Source organism: Simochromis diagramma, unplaced genomic scaffold (assembly GCF_900408965.1).
Source record: "Simochromis diagramma unplaced genomic scaffold, fSimDia1.1 OVJJ01000596.1, whole genome shotgun sequence".
Classification (NCBI taxonomy): Eukaryota; Metazoa; Chordata; class Actinopteri; order Cichliformes; family Cichlidae; genus Simochromis; species Simochromis diagramma.
The window spans coordinates 22,916,779-22,931,429 of NW_024387245.1; the positions used below are offsets into that span (position 1 = coordinate 22,916,779).

The 14,651-nt window shown below is 38.9% G+C and overlaps 1 long non-coding RNA gene across 2 annotated transcripts; it reads left to right on the top strand.

The window, feature by feature from the left end:
• The first annotated feature begins 450 nt into the window (after positions 1-450).
• Positions 451-4,080, top strand: LOC120714660. Of its 2 annotated transcripts, XR_005691461.1 has the most exons (4): positions 451-823; positions 933-1,061; positions 2,034-2,148; positions 2,233-4,080. It is a non-coding gene; the product is annotated as an uncharacterized LOC120714660 (long non-coding RNA). The 2 variants fall into 2 exon arrangements; XR_005691460.1 differs by having other exon boundaries at positions 461-1,061.
• The last annotated feature ends 10,571 nt before the right edge of the window (positions 4,081-14,651 follow it).

A 14,651-nucleotide genomic window follows, 5' to 3' on the forward strand; every position in this document is an offset into this window, starting at 1 on the left:
CATCTGTTTTTTTGGAATAAAATAGTATTATGGCAATCCTTTGTGAGTTGTGGATGCACCTTTAGACGACTTCTTGCTGTTGTTTAAGCTCAGGGTAAAATGAAAAAAAACTATGATGGATGTATTGTTGCTGGTAGCGATAAGTTTCTGACAGCAACCACAGAAGTTCACAGGAGGAATACAAGACGTCTAGAGAGCTTAGATTGTAGCCTTGATAAGAAAACCTTAACCCCTAAAAGGTCTTGGGACTGCTGGAAACCTTCATAATTACTACAGATAAGTGGGCAGGAATTTGTCACTTTAGTGTGACATAGGTGACTTTTACATTGCATCACTCTCTCCACCTTCCACTTGATAAGATAAGAAAAATACAATAAGGAAAGCTTACTTGATCTTTTTGGAGTATTTTGGTGACGACTCCATCTCTAAGTCTATTTTTACTGGATCTTTATCAAAGAAAATAAGTGTTGTAACTGAAACTCATCTTTAAAAAAAAAAAGTCAAATTTGCTTTTCCCTTAAGCAGGGGTGGGGAACTCCAAGCCTCAACGGCTGGTGTCCTGCAGGTTTTAGATATCACCCTGAGTCAACACACCTGAATCAAATGACCAGTTCATTACCAGAGGAGGTCATTTAACCATTTAAATCTGCTGTGTTGGATCAAGGACACATCTTGAGGCCTGGAGTTCCCCACCCCTGCTCTAGAACATAGAATCAAGCAGGGTTAGGGTTATAACCTGATGTGTAAGATGTCAGAGTAAACTCCTTTAATTCCCTTATTTGTTCAAGGTTTAACTATTTTGTGGAGAGCTGAGAAGGGTCAGGTGCGTTTGTTCTGCCTCTATCATGGTCACAGAGACAGGCTATTAGCTGCTTGCTGGTCAAACAGAGACATACTGTGTTTTCTTATCAGGAGCATGTACCCTCTCCTAGTTCTGTTTTTAGCTACAGCCTAAGTTGTAACAGTGATGTTCCAGAATAACGGCATCTGTATTACATTATCCTGAAGGACAGAATAAGCATAAGGACAAACCTGATTGCAACTCCCACAATGCACTGCAGGTTTGTTAACTGTGAGTTGTTTTACAATATTTATGCTGCGTTTCTCGACTCATCGCTGTGGCCTCCATAAACTTTAGTACTTTTGTACATTTTTACCCACAGTCAGATGAGCTTAATCTCACAAGTTCATATGTATTCATGCCTTTCTAATAAGCACCCTTTGACTTCTACTTCTTGCTGTCAGGTGTTAGATTTGATCATTTTTAGATCTTGTTTAATTCCACCTAAAAAACCAAAATACTGGTGTTACATAGATTTTTTTTTTCTTTCAGTCCTGAGCAGGTTTTGTCTCTAGAGTTGTTTTGTGACACTTTTTAATACACCTTCTGGGTTGTTGAGTTTTACATGCTGTCATAACTCACCTTCTGCCCCTTGCTTCTATATTTTCTATATTTTTGTGTTTATGCACAGCTGTATCTTGGTGCATATTTGTGCGGGTTTTTCGTAACACAACAGGTAAATAATGTTCGTCTCTCTCTTTTTGGGGTGGTATTTCACAGAGACATTAGCAGGAACATCTGTATAAAAAGGAGAGGAGGTTTCATTATGTATGAAGTGACTATACTATCCACTCATAAATCTTGGTATCCTTCCTCCCTTCTTTCCTTTCTAAGACTAGAAATCACTTCCTTTCTTCCCGTTTTCCTTTCTCACTCATTTTCCGCTCTTATGAAGACTCCGGTCTCTTTAGGCTGTAATTAGGCAACTCTGCCTCTGTCTCTGCGCTCAGTCATGGGTGGCTCATTGTGCACATGGACTCCTTTGCAATGTTTAATTGGCTAAACATTGTTTAGCCCACTTAGTCACTTTTCTAGTTTAGAAAAAATAAATAAATAAATAAAAAAAAAAAAATATATATATATATATATATATATATATATATATATATATATATATTTGCTTTGTGATGTCTTTACACAATAGTTTTATAATACCTTTTGACTATATCTTTGTTTCTTTGTTTATTTCTAGTCCCTTCTCTGCTCATGCTCCAGATCTAGCAGGACTTTAGCCTGTGGTCCTAATTGTCGGGACAACGGTGTTGAGATGGCCATATGGTCCCATGCTACAGGCTCCAGGTCCTTAGGTATTTTACATACAGTCATCTTGTGCATGAATGTAACAGTAATTTAGCCATTTTAATGATTTGTTTGAACTGTTCTTTTTCCAGGATGGAATGATTGTATTCATACATCTTTAATTCAAAGATCATCAGTTAAAACGAGTTGCTCAGATCTGTCCTCACTTTGCAAAAGTCTGGAAAAAGATCCAAACTGCCACCCTCAGATTAGAGTAAATTGGTGAGGATGTTCAGGAACAACACAGGAACCACCAAGGCTCAAACCTGCTGTGAACAATAAACTGGTGAAACACTAGCATCACTGTCCAGAGTGAAGAGCGTTTTATATTGGCATGGACTCAGAGGATACCGACCATGAAAGAAACCCTGCTCCAAAATAGACACCATGAAACTTAACTAAAATTGGCAGCTACCCACATGGACAAGCCTTCTGGAGAAAAGTTTCATGGTCAGACGAGACAAAGATTGAGCTATTTGGCCACAATGACAAGAGGTATTTTGAAGAAAGATGAGGTGTTCAAAACTAATAACACTGTATCTGCTGTCAAGAAAGGTGGTGGTAGCATCATGACCTGGGGCTGTTTTGCTATCAGTGGTAATGCAAAGTGAATGAAATGATGAAGGAGGGCTATCTCCTAATTCTTTAACCTCTAATCAGCAGCTACGTGATTGACACAGCAGGATGTTGCACAGGACAATGATCCCAAAACACATCAAAAGTGGTTTGAAATAGCAGGCTAACATTTAGCTTCTGGAATGTCCTGTTTCCATCCCTTTATTGCTGCACTCAGAAAATGCTACATCCCCCAGTCTAACCATCTTCTGATGGCTGCTTCCAGAACAATAATGCACATGGTTTCTTAAACTGGTTTATTGAACATGACAATGAATTCACAGTATTAAAATGGCCCCCAGAGTCACCCCATCTCAATCCAATGAGGTGGAATGAGAGGTTTGCACCATGGATGCAAGCAAAATCTCTGAGGAATATTTCCAGCACCTTGTTGAATCTATTCCATGAAGAATGAAGGCAAAAAGAGTCCAGTCGTAGTAACAAGGTTTTCCTAATAAAGTAGTCAAATAATCAGTAAAAGCAGGAAATTATGTTTTAAGACAATATAACACTATATTTCATTTATTTCCACCATTCTATCAGAATTTTTAACTTAATTATAATGAAGGAGACTTCTTATAAATATATTGTATTTTATTCTCAGCTGTACCATGAACAAAGTAACACGCTCGCATGTTGATGTTAGCAGCTGGTGGTTGCAGTATACTTTTAGGGGGTTTTATGGCTGTTTTTTTCTTGGGAGAAAAAAAGGAAAAGAAAGTTTTACAGGTTAAGTTTGTTCCACCCTGTGAACTCTGAACCAGGGAAACAACTTCCTAGGACTTGTTTCTAAAATAAAATCTGTGGATGTGTGTGTTACCTGTGCACACTGTATGCAGATAATCTGCTCCATATGTTAATGGTCAGCAGTTCAGCTCTGCTAATATCCACAGAAACGTACACATACACACCACTGCTTCACCTCCAGATCCATCAAGACGCACATAAATACAAGCAAGCTGTCCCACATGACATCTGCCCATGCATGTGTGTGTGAATGTGTCCACAGGTATGGCTAGCGGCTGACACTGTGTGTATGTGTGTGTCTGTTGTAGACACAAGTCCCACCGGGAACATAGGATCCAGCTGCTGATTTCAGAACAAATGGCATCTGTGACACACACACACACACTCACTACCACCAAGAGTAAATACAAAACACTCGCATGGTAACTGGTGGTGCAACAGACATACGCACACGTTGTGGTGTAACAGATGTAATGTGGGCTTGAGACACATGCTCGCTCTCCTCCAACTCAGGTGGTGGGAGAGCAGAGCATGTCACAGACAGGAAACTTGTCCTGGGAGTCTGAAAATGTCCAAAAGTCGTCCATCATTTTACACCATCAGGAAGAAGCAAAAGCCTGCAATGAAATCTTACTCGAATAGAAGCATAACTCCACTAAAGGCTCAGCACAAAACCACAATATGAGACCACGGCAAATACAAGATAGGCATGAGTTTCATTCTCATTTTCAGTGAAGCCAGTGGTCTGTTTGCAGGACTATTTAACAGCATAATAAATTGGACAAAGAAATAATTTAGTGCAAGGGAAAAAAGAATCAGCCAGCAAGTCTATGAACCTACATGAAGAGGATTTTACTGTGGATTTAAATTCTATAAAGCGATGCTGCATTTACGGTGAAATGATTTCATTTCTTTTAATATGAATTTTCCAGGTCTTCATATGTACGGGCTGATTTTCTTTGTTCTTTTGTTTCATTAACTCTCCAATTGGGGCTTTTCAATAAACCTTTGCTTAGCTAGTTTCGGCTGTTCCCTTATTTAAAGGGGTCACCACAGCAGCACATGTTTGATTTTGCAGATTTCTTTCTGGCACAACTCCAAAGGGATTTGTGTCTCCTACCAGCATCGAACCAGGAATCTTCTGCTTGTTGGGCAAATGTGCGAGACTTTTAGCAATGAGAGACAAAATGACTGTTTCCTATTGTTTTTGTTGGCCACTGAGTTCAATTTATCTAAACTTAGAGGCGAGTGAGTGAAGTGACTCTAAATGACGCTGAAGAAAACTGTTTTCATGACTGCAAGATTCACGTACACAACCCAAAGTCCATTAGATAGTTAATTTACAAAGGGCGCACATTCACCAAATACAAAGTCAGTGGATTTAAGACCCTGGGAGTTGCCCCCCTGCTGGCCACTAAAAACAGTGAAGGTTTGAGGCTCTACCACACTAGCTTCACTTTCCAGGCATGGAAGCTGCATCCATCTGTCTAAGGTCTGTGCTGTGAGCTCCACTGGACCTGTTTTCTTTGTAGCTTCAAAGTTTACTGGTCTTTGTGGAGTTGAGCAAGTACATTCTGTTACATATTAGATGTTCAATAATGGCTGTTTTTGCAACCACTACCTTTAATCCAAACTTGTCACATCTACCCTTGACCAAACCTAACAGGAGCAGCTAGATACCCCAGCCTGCCTACTCCAGACTAAATTAGCAGTCAATTAGTTAGCTCCATTCATTATTATTGATTACAATGATTATCATTCAATTTCATGTCAACATGTCAGCATTTCATATTCTTTTACTTATTGGATAGCTTCACTTATCCTCATGCAGATCTATATAAATGAGAACAAAAACTAACTAAAGAACTAAAGATAAGATTAAGAGTACTGCATATTTGCATTATTCAAAGCTCTCTTATGTCTTTTTTCTCTTCACAGGGAGTGCACAGGTTGCAAATGATAAAATTTCGAGGTTGTGTGTGGTTAATGTTAGGAGTATAACATGTGAAAGTATGTATCCCTCCTAAAAGGGAGTTTACAATAACCTGTTCATTTTGTATGAACGCATATTTGTTTGTGCATCTAGTGGGGGGTGGGGGGTTGAAATGAGGGTGGGGGGTTAGTGTGAGAGTAAGGGGGGTCACTGGATCAAAGTGGCAGGTGCAGGGATCGTGGCGACGCCCCCGGGCCAACCGCGGGGCTCGAACGCTCGCCGCGACGATTAATCACCCGGCAAAATGCTTCTGACGTGCCGAAGAGGGAAAGAGAGGAGCTTCATGTTTCTGCACACTTCAGTGAACATGTGTGTGAGTGAGAGAGAGAGGGAGAAGACGGGGATTAGACACACACACTCACCACGGTGCCTGAGAAGATGGGAAGGAAGTGTTGGCTGTGTGTTTGTAGATGCGGTGAATACACAACGTATTTGTTTGTGAAGCTGGTTTTACTACAAGTCCTCATTTCAAAGTGACAAAATCCAAATTGACACATTAGAGCATGCCCTGATCTGTAACCCTAAAGCCTGCCCACATTTACTTCAGCATGTGTGTTTAGTGTTTCTTTGGTTTCATTGCTGTAGGTTTTTCTTCTCTGTTTTCTCACCATAATAACTGTAATGGTTTCAGTGGAAACCACATTAGAGTAAGAGACCGTTTTTACTTTCTATGTTTTCTGATTTTTCACTTCCTCTATCCTTGCTAATCCCTCCTGTGACCTGGAAATCAATCTCAGTGCACCATGCTGAAGGTTGTCTCAATTCCTATAATACCTAAAGGAGAGATTTGGAATGCTGGAGGAAGTACAAGTGAGAATGCATGGGTGTATCATCAGCCAAAGATGCATTTTTGGGTTTTTTTCTGATGTATAAAAGAGGCATGACAGCTGTAACGTAGCTGCATAAAAGCATACAAAGAAGTGTTTCTTGTCCTTGTAAGTTCTTGTAGTTATAATTTTTTATCATATCATTTTTAACTTTCTTCCATTCTCATTTGTTTGTGAGATTAATATCACAAACAAATGAGAATGGAAGTGTGTGTTCCATCACATCCCAAAGTTCCTCTGTTAGACTGCCCTTACTTCTGGATGTATTTTTGGTTCAGAGATGTTCTTGTGTAAACCTTGGTTGTAACAACTGGTTACTTGAGTTCCTGTTATTTTCCAATCAGCTTGAAGCAGTCTAGCTAGTTTCTTCTGACAATGCCTTGTTGATGTCGCTCACTGAATATTTCCTCTTTCTTTGCAGACGCCTCTATAAAACCTTGAGATGGTTGTATCTTAAATTCCATAAGTTGTTCAGCAGTTTCTTAAATACTCAGACATGCACATCTCTCACCAACTACCACGTTCAGTTTGACCTTTAGCAGCTTGTTTTGACAAAATGCTGAAATGCATTGAGTTACTGCCCTGTGATTGGCTGATTAGATGTTTGAGCAGGTGAATCGGTGTTGAATTAAATGGCCGGCGAGTTAACATAAGTAGTTACCAACTACTGTTGGGTTTATCTGATATCTATATGTGAGGTTATAAAATCCAGCAGCAGATTTAAACAAAGCAATGGACAGAACATGCAGCTGTGCCCCACTTCATACATAAATGATCTTTTTTTATTCTTTTATTTATGTATTTTTAATTTTTCTCCTTAAATATGTATTTGCAAAATACATATTTTATGTGGCTAAAGGTTACAGGTGCACGGTGACAGCAAACAAGAGAAACATCATAGAAACAAAGAAAATAAAATTAATACAAACATCTTCCCTAAAGGCTGGAAAATGTGACTAAGATTAATATTATATAAAGTTAACCAATTTAGGAAATAAAAGAACTTATGTTATGTTTAAGCACAGATTGTGTTTTTAGTTCAGTGTTAATACAGCAAATCTAAAGTATTCATGCTTCGAGACAATGTTAACAGCAGCATGCTCTGACTTTCTGGGTACATCTACTAGGTTTATGTTCGTGTTTTCGATAAGGCCTTAAATTCTGAATTAACCTACATGCTGCTCTAAATTGGAAACATGTTAACTTAATGTCGAAGACAAAATCTGTTCTGCACTCACTCCCACAGGATGAGAGGAAACAAAAGACAGATGAAGACAAAACAGACGCTGCTAATGCAATATGTGTTGGTATTATTCTGCCAGCCTGGTATTTTCTGACATTTTTTCAATAAACAGAAATATTATTATTGATGAGAACCATAAATCTTACATATTATTTGCCCTTTATTAGATTAGAGTAACACCCCCGCCACCGCACCACCTTTCTGTCACACTTCAAAAGCATCTAATGAAGCACAAAAGCACAGCACAAAAAATACACACACAAAGGAAAAACAATAAATGATGTTCATATCTAAATACATCTAAGCAGGCAGTTTTCAACAATATTTTTTGTAATGCAAAAATAATATTACACCGTTGATAGCAAAAGATCCCAATGTGTTACTTTTCTGAATCAATTTCCTTTTAAAAACTTTTTACTTCATAGTTTTCATTTGTTTTCCTTCTTTCTATTATATACGTATATATACACACATATATACGTATATACACACACACACACACACACACACACACACACACACATATATATATATATATATATATATATATATATATATATATATATTAGGGGTGCAACGATACACAAAATTCACGGTTCGGTTCGGTTCGATACTTTGGTGTCACGGTTCGATATTTTTTCGATACAAAAAAATGTTCATGCCTTTTTAATTTGTCATTTATTAAAATTATAAATATATATTTTAACTCAAAAGTACAGTTTTTAAATTTAACCCTAACCCTTGTGCGCGTTTTTTATTTTGACAGCGAATGCGCACCTGCGGACCACTTATGTGCAGCCCTGGTTATTTAGCTCGTCATATTGCAGCCACAGAAATGATTTTGTCCATGAAACCATAAAGCTGCACTTTCTTTTTGCCTTATAGTCTCATTTGTCATAACTTCTCCGTTTTGTGGTAAGCTTTTCTTTGGCTGTCACTTCTTCACCCCGACCTGTCTTATTTGGCTCAGCAGAACTAAAATATATGTCTGTCTGTGAAGGTTCTCAGTCATCCAGGTCATTGTAGTCAAATATATATCCTGCTGCTTTTACACACGCACTCACATAAGCTCAGCGATTCTCTGCGCGATCAACCTCTCACATGTTTAAGCTGCGGGAGATTTCACTTGTCATGTTTGCATAGTAAGCTAACGATTAATAAGACGATGTCAGAGGAATTGGTGCACAAATTATCATCACTCACAGATCAGTGCTGTCGCTCTCTATACACAGTTCGCACGATTGCAAAGTGAAAGCAAAAAAACAAGCGCAAATTCAAACGCGATTTCAATATGTCACATATTGACAGTGGCTCACCAATGCCAATGACATAATTACCCAGCTACATTTCTGAAAGAATGCAAAAGCATTGACATATATTTTTCCTTCCTACAATAGCCCGAAGGGCAGGGTAGCCCGTCTGAAAAAAATCGCTAGCCCCGGGACGTCGGGCTAGTGATATTGCGAGCCCTGTATCTGATTGAGGAATCACTCATCTTTGGAATTGAGAGTTTATTACAGAGAAATGTCTCTTTCCAAAATAAAAGCTATACTATCCGCTTCTTCTGGGCTATATTCTCAGCAGCATAAGGAGAATCATGTGCTAACAGCTGTCTAAATGACTCGGCTAAAGTTAGTAGCATGCTTGTTGTTTTTGTCTTTGCACTAGGATGATGTCGGCGTAAATGTGCAGTCATATTCGTTGTGTTCCCACTAGTGCTTTCAGGTTAATCTTGTTGAAATGACCTTAACGCCACAACACGGCAAATCTCCGTTAACGAGCTACCGCCGATCGCTCCGTGCATGGGGCTAGACGGCAAACACGTTAACGAGCTAACTGCGCTAACACACTAGTTCACACCAATGTAATTGAGCATTGCATGGCACATCCAACATACTGTTTTACTTTAGTCCATGACTCGCTTACCTTCAGGGTCATACGTCACATGAAAACCAAAATAATTCCAAACGCCAGATCTGAATGTTGCAAGTAGAGCTTAACTTCTGTCTCGCTAGCTTGCCCTGCGCTCTTCCTTCTGACGATGCTGTCTGTGTTGAGCGCTCAGTGGATCTGCGCTCGACAGTGCAGCCTAGGCGGAGTAGTCGAACACAGATTCACTGAGCGCTCAACACAGACAGCATCGTCAGAAGGAAAATTGATAAAATAAATTACAAATGTTGTATTGTTCGATACATATGCGTACCGAACCGAAAGCACTGTATCGAACGGTTCAATATCGATACGAATATCGTTGCACCCCTAATACATACACATACATACAGCATGTAGGTTAATATTATATATATATGTAGGTCCATGTAGGTTAATATTATATATATATATATTATATATAATACATATAATTCAGCACTAAATAATACATAATTATTTAGACTTCTAAAAAATTATGTAATTAAATCCTGTCAGCGTGACTTTACAGCAAGATATGGAATGGTCAGCATGCTGTGTGTTTCTACCTGTGGCTCCCTGTGTGTGTTTTGTTAGATTCTTCTCTGTTTAGGTTTTGTAGAGTTTTGTGTTCAGCAATAAAAGCTGCCATTTTGAGTTCTGTCTCCAGCGAGTTTGCGTTTGTGTCCTATTCCTGCCTGCACACAACCGAAACATGACAGAAGATCGCAACCCTGACACCGAGAAACACAGGGCTTAAATACACTGGGAAATAATGAGGGGAATAAGACACAGAAGGAGAGCACAGCTGGGGGAAATCAGAACTGACGAGACAAGGAAGCAAAGTAGGATACTCTCACATGAGACACAGACCTTCAAAGTAAAACAGGAAGTAGCACAGACGCAGACTTGACTAGGGGAGACAGAGCAACTGAGCAACTAAGAAACAAAGAACAACAACAAAGAGACACAGAGGGCAGCTACTAAATACTCAGAGAACTAAACAGAATACAAGAAAGCCAAACTAAGACGCTAGACCAGGGGTGTCAAACTCAAATACACAGTGGGCCAAAATTCAAAATGAAACAAAGTCGCGGGCTAACATTAATATTTATTGAAAAAAAAAATCTTCCTCCAGATATAAGAATGAATCTTTTCTTATGGACTCAAACAAGTTTAGCTGAAAAACTGAATATGGAACAAGCAAAGCTTAATACTAAACAATATATATATTAGCTGTATAATACCAGCAGGCCAGCTCTAATAGTAATTTGGTATGGCTTCGCGGGCCAAATGTAATTAGGCTGCGGGCCAAATTTGGCCCACGGGCCAGAGTTTGACACCTATGAGGTAGACTATAGAATAAACTGGGGCAACAAAGAACTAAGAGCATAATACAAAAACTCAGAGACACAAGAAACTCAAAACACTGGGTCACCGACCCAGGACTGTGACAGGAACAGTCTATTTGTGTTTAAGGGCATGAAATGTCACTTTTTTTTTTATAACACTCAGAACAACAGTGTAACCAACGTATTCAAAAAACAAACATGTTTCATGTCTGCAGCACATATTTTGTCCAGATCAAGTGGGAATGAGTCACTTTGGCAAGACAAGAACCGACACTTTAAAAGAAGTGGAAAAGAACAGTTGCTTTTTTCTAAAGTAGGTTTAGGTTTTTAATGCCTAAACCAAACCAAATTGTTTCATTTGTGAATGACAAACCACAAACAACCCCTTCACCACCAACCATCCAGCCTTCAAATGTGTTTTTTTGGTCTTTAAAAGGGAAACTACAGGTTTTGTGAACATGAAAATGAATCAGTACGTGAAGAAACGGTGGGATATTCATGTTGCTTTTATTTTTTGACCTCTCTCTCTCATCTACACTCTACTCTCATCACCACAAACAGATTCTTGCTCTGTTCAGTACCTGTTTAGCTGACATATTCTGAGAGCAGTCATTGAAGTGGAGCAGCTGTGTGTCAGATTGGTTGTCAGTCGATTTAAACCTGTTGACTGGTGGTAACTCAAAGCTACAAGATTAACAGATTTAATTTACGCTACAGTTAATTTTAACCTTTTCTCCCACTATTATGTCCTTCAGTGCCATGTGGCAGCACCACACAGCAGCTAAAAGTTTTCAGTGTGTTATATGCAACCATGTGAAAAACTGAGTACACTCTTATATTTGCAAGAATTAAGAAGGTAAGTAGCAGCCACCATCAAGTGCGAGCACCTCTGCAGAAGCAGATGTTTGGCAGTTTGCTGGTCTGGAGTATTTGGGTGTATTATCATAGAGCCACAATCTGTAGGTCAGACTGTACAATGGTCAAAGAAATTGCAAAAAGTCCAAGAGCTACACGTCACACTTTATACTTCAGTTTTCATGTTAGATTTTAAAGTTTGTTACAGTATTAGAATTAGAAAAAAAAACTGAACAAGAATGAGATGTGCCTCTTCTCTCTGAAAAGAACATGGCAGCACAGCTTAGGGTTGCAAAACTGCCATTGAGCAAACCACAAGATTTATGGAACAATGTCCCTTGGACAGATGAGTAGAGATGTTTGGTCATAAATCACAGCAGCATGTTTGGTAAAAACCAAACACAGGATATCAGTGCAAACACCTCACTGTCAAGCATCTGACTTTGTTTTGCAGCCACAGGTCACGGGTAAGTTGCACTTGCTCCATCAACCATGAAGTCCTCTGTATACCGGAGTATTCTAGAGATAAATGTGAGGCTGCCTGTTTAGCAACTAAAGCTTGACCCAAACTCTGTCACAAAACATTACAATGATCCCAAGCGCAGCAGCAAACCTACAATAGAGTAGCTGAAAAAGAATCAAGGTGCTGCAATGCCCAAAAGTCCAGATCTCAGTCTGATGAAAATGTTGTGGCAGGATCTTTATGATCTTTAAAATGATTAAAATGATATTTTTAAAAAAAGCAAACTGTAAATAAACAAATCTGGAAACCTCAATGAACTGTAGCAAGTTTGTAAAAATGGAGAGAAAAAAAAGTGTTCGTAATGATGGGACATCTTACTCTTGGCCACTGATAGAGGAATATGATCCCAGATTTATTTTCAGCACTATAGCCAGGCTGACAAAGAGTCACAGCTCTGTTGATCCTTCTATTCCTTTAGCTCTCCATAGTATTGACTTCAAGAAGTCACAAACAAAAAGAAATAAAACATTCATCACTAACCACAGACTCCTCACAGATGTATTATTTAACTGCTGATATTTATTTAGACTGCTATTCCTATTGTTGTCTCTGAGCAAACTTCATCCAAACCATCAACATGTCTATTAGAACATCTGTAGTATAGACTGGTTTCTAACCTTTCACCTACTTTCTCACCCAAAGTGGGTGATTCATCAAAAATTATTTACTTCACTTTATATTACTGCTACTTCAAAGAAAATTCAATGAGATAATGAAGCAAACAGTGAATGTGCTGTAAAACCTCTGCAAAACACTGGTGCAAGAAAGGTAAAAATCCTCTGTAGGACTGATAGGAAAGCAGATCAAAAGCTGGATAATAATTCGTAAGGGGAAAAGAAATACACAGAGATAGGTGGAGAGTGGGGACAGAGAGAGAGAAAGGAAAGAGTGAAAGGGATTGTCCTGAAGGGACGAGGGAAGTGTTTTATTATTTGTTGGGTTTTTTTATTGTTTGGGTCTCAGCTGGCAGATACAACATATTCTCTCTCTCTCTCTCTCTCTCTCTCTCTCTCTCTGTGTGTGTGTGTGTGTGTGTGTGTGTGTGTGTGTGTGTGTGTGTGTGTGTGTGTGTGTGTGTGTGTGTGTGGGATTCCGATATTCCACATGTTATGGGGACTTAACTGTATTTGCATCAAATTATGGGAACATTTCCTCCTTATGGGGACAAACAGTAGGATCTTCTAATGTAAATGGTTAAAGAGTAACATGGCATAGGCTTAGGGTTAGACCTTATGGTTAAGATTAGAGTAATTCTCCAGGAGATTCATGTAAGCCACTGTTGCGTCCTCTAAAATGATAGAAACATGGCTTTGAGGAAAAACTGCTTATGCCACACACACACACACACACACACACACACACACACACACACACACACACGCATGCACCTACAATGCTAAGTGAAACTGCCCTTTGAGGTTAAGATTTACATAATGATCGTGTATTGGTTTGATTTATCAGTTCAAATCCAAAACTCCCATTTCTTTATCATCCCCTGGGTGAAGCTGTTTACTGATCTGCTGTCCCTAATCGGATGAGCAAGGCACTAACGAAGCCTGGGTGAGAATTCGATTCCCAGCGGGGGCCCAAACATATTAAAAATAAGCAAAAACTGTGCCCGGCTAAACGGAACATCTATTAGATATGTTTAATAATAATAAAGTATGTGTATTTGAATATGACAGGAAGCGATTCAGAGTCAAACGAACAAGAACCCTCAGGGGATGAAATGTGCCGAGGGAGCTTAAGTGTTATGAGGAATTAGGTTAAACATAAAGGAGAAAGCGTTTAAATGAAAATATAGAAGCCTTTAGAGAGATTATCCGGCTATACATAATGCATTTGTTTCTATGCCTAATGCCTTTATATTGCAACTAAAATAAGATTATTAATGCATATTGCTATATTTTGCTATTAGTATTTGTTTATTCCTATTAACAATATTGTCCATGTCCATCTCTCAGTATTCTTCTACTTGCTGTTTGAGCTCTGAGGCCATGCAAATTGATTTGAGCAGTTCTTACAGAAAACAAACAAAAACTCATTTCATAAAAGAATTTGGTATTTTGGTCAAAGTGAAAATGTTTGTACTAAAAGCTGAAACAAACAGCTGAAACTGGTGCCAGCAGCATATATGTGATTTCCCCCCCAACTTTTGTGAAGGAAATATAAATGTGGGATGCCCAATCCCTGTAGCTTTTTATACTGTGCAGAAGTGTAGTGCTATTGCCCCATGACAGTCCTCTGTGTTGTTTGTCTTCATTAAGGTACATGCAAAAAACACCAAGCTGCTACAAAGTAACACCCGTACACTGCAACTGCAGAAGTGTAACTGTACACAATCTTTGTGTAAAAGATGAAGAATGCATCTTTCTGCAGCTTCTATGGGGAAAAAAGAAAATTTAGATTAAGGACTGCAGGGTAGAGGGAACAAGACATTTCTAAAGA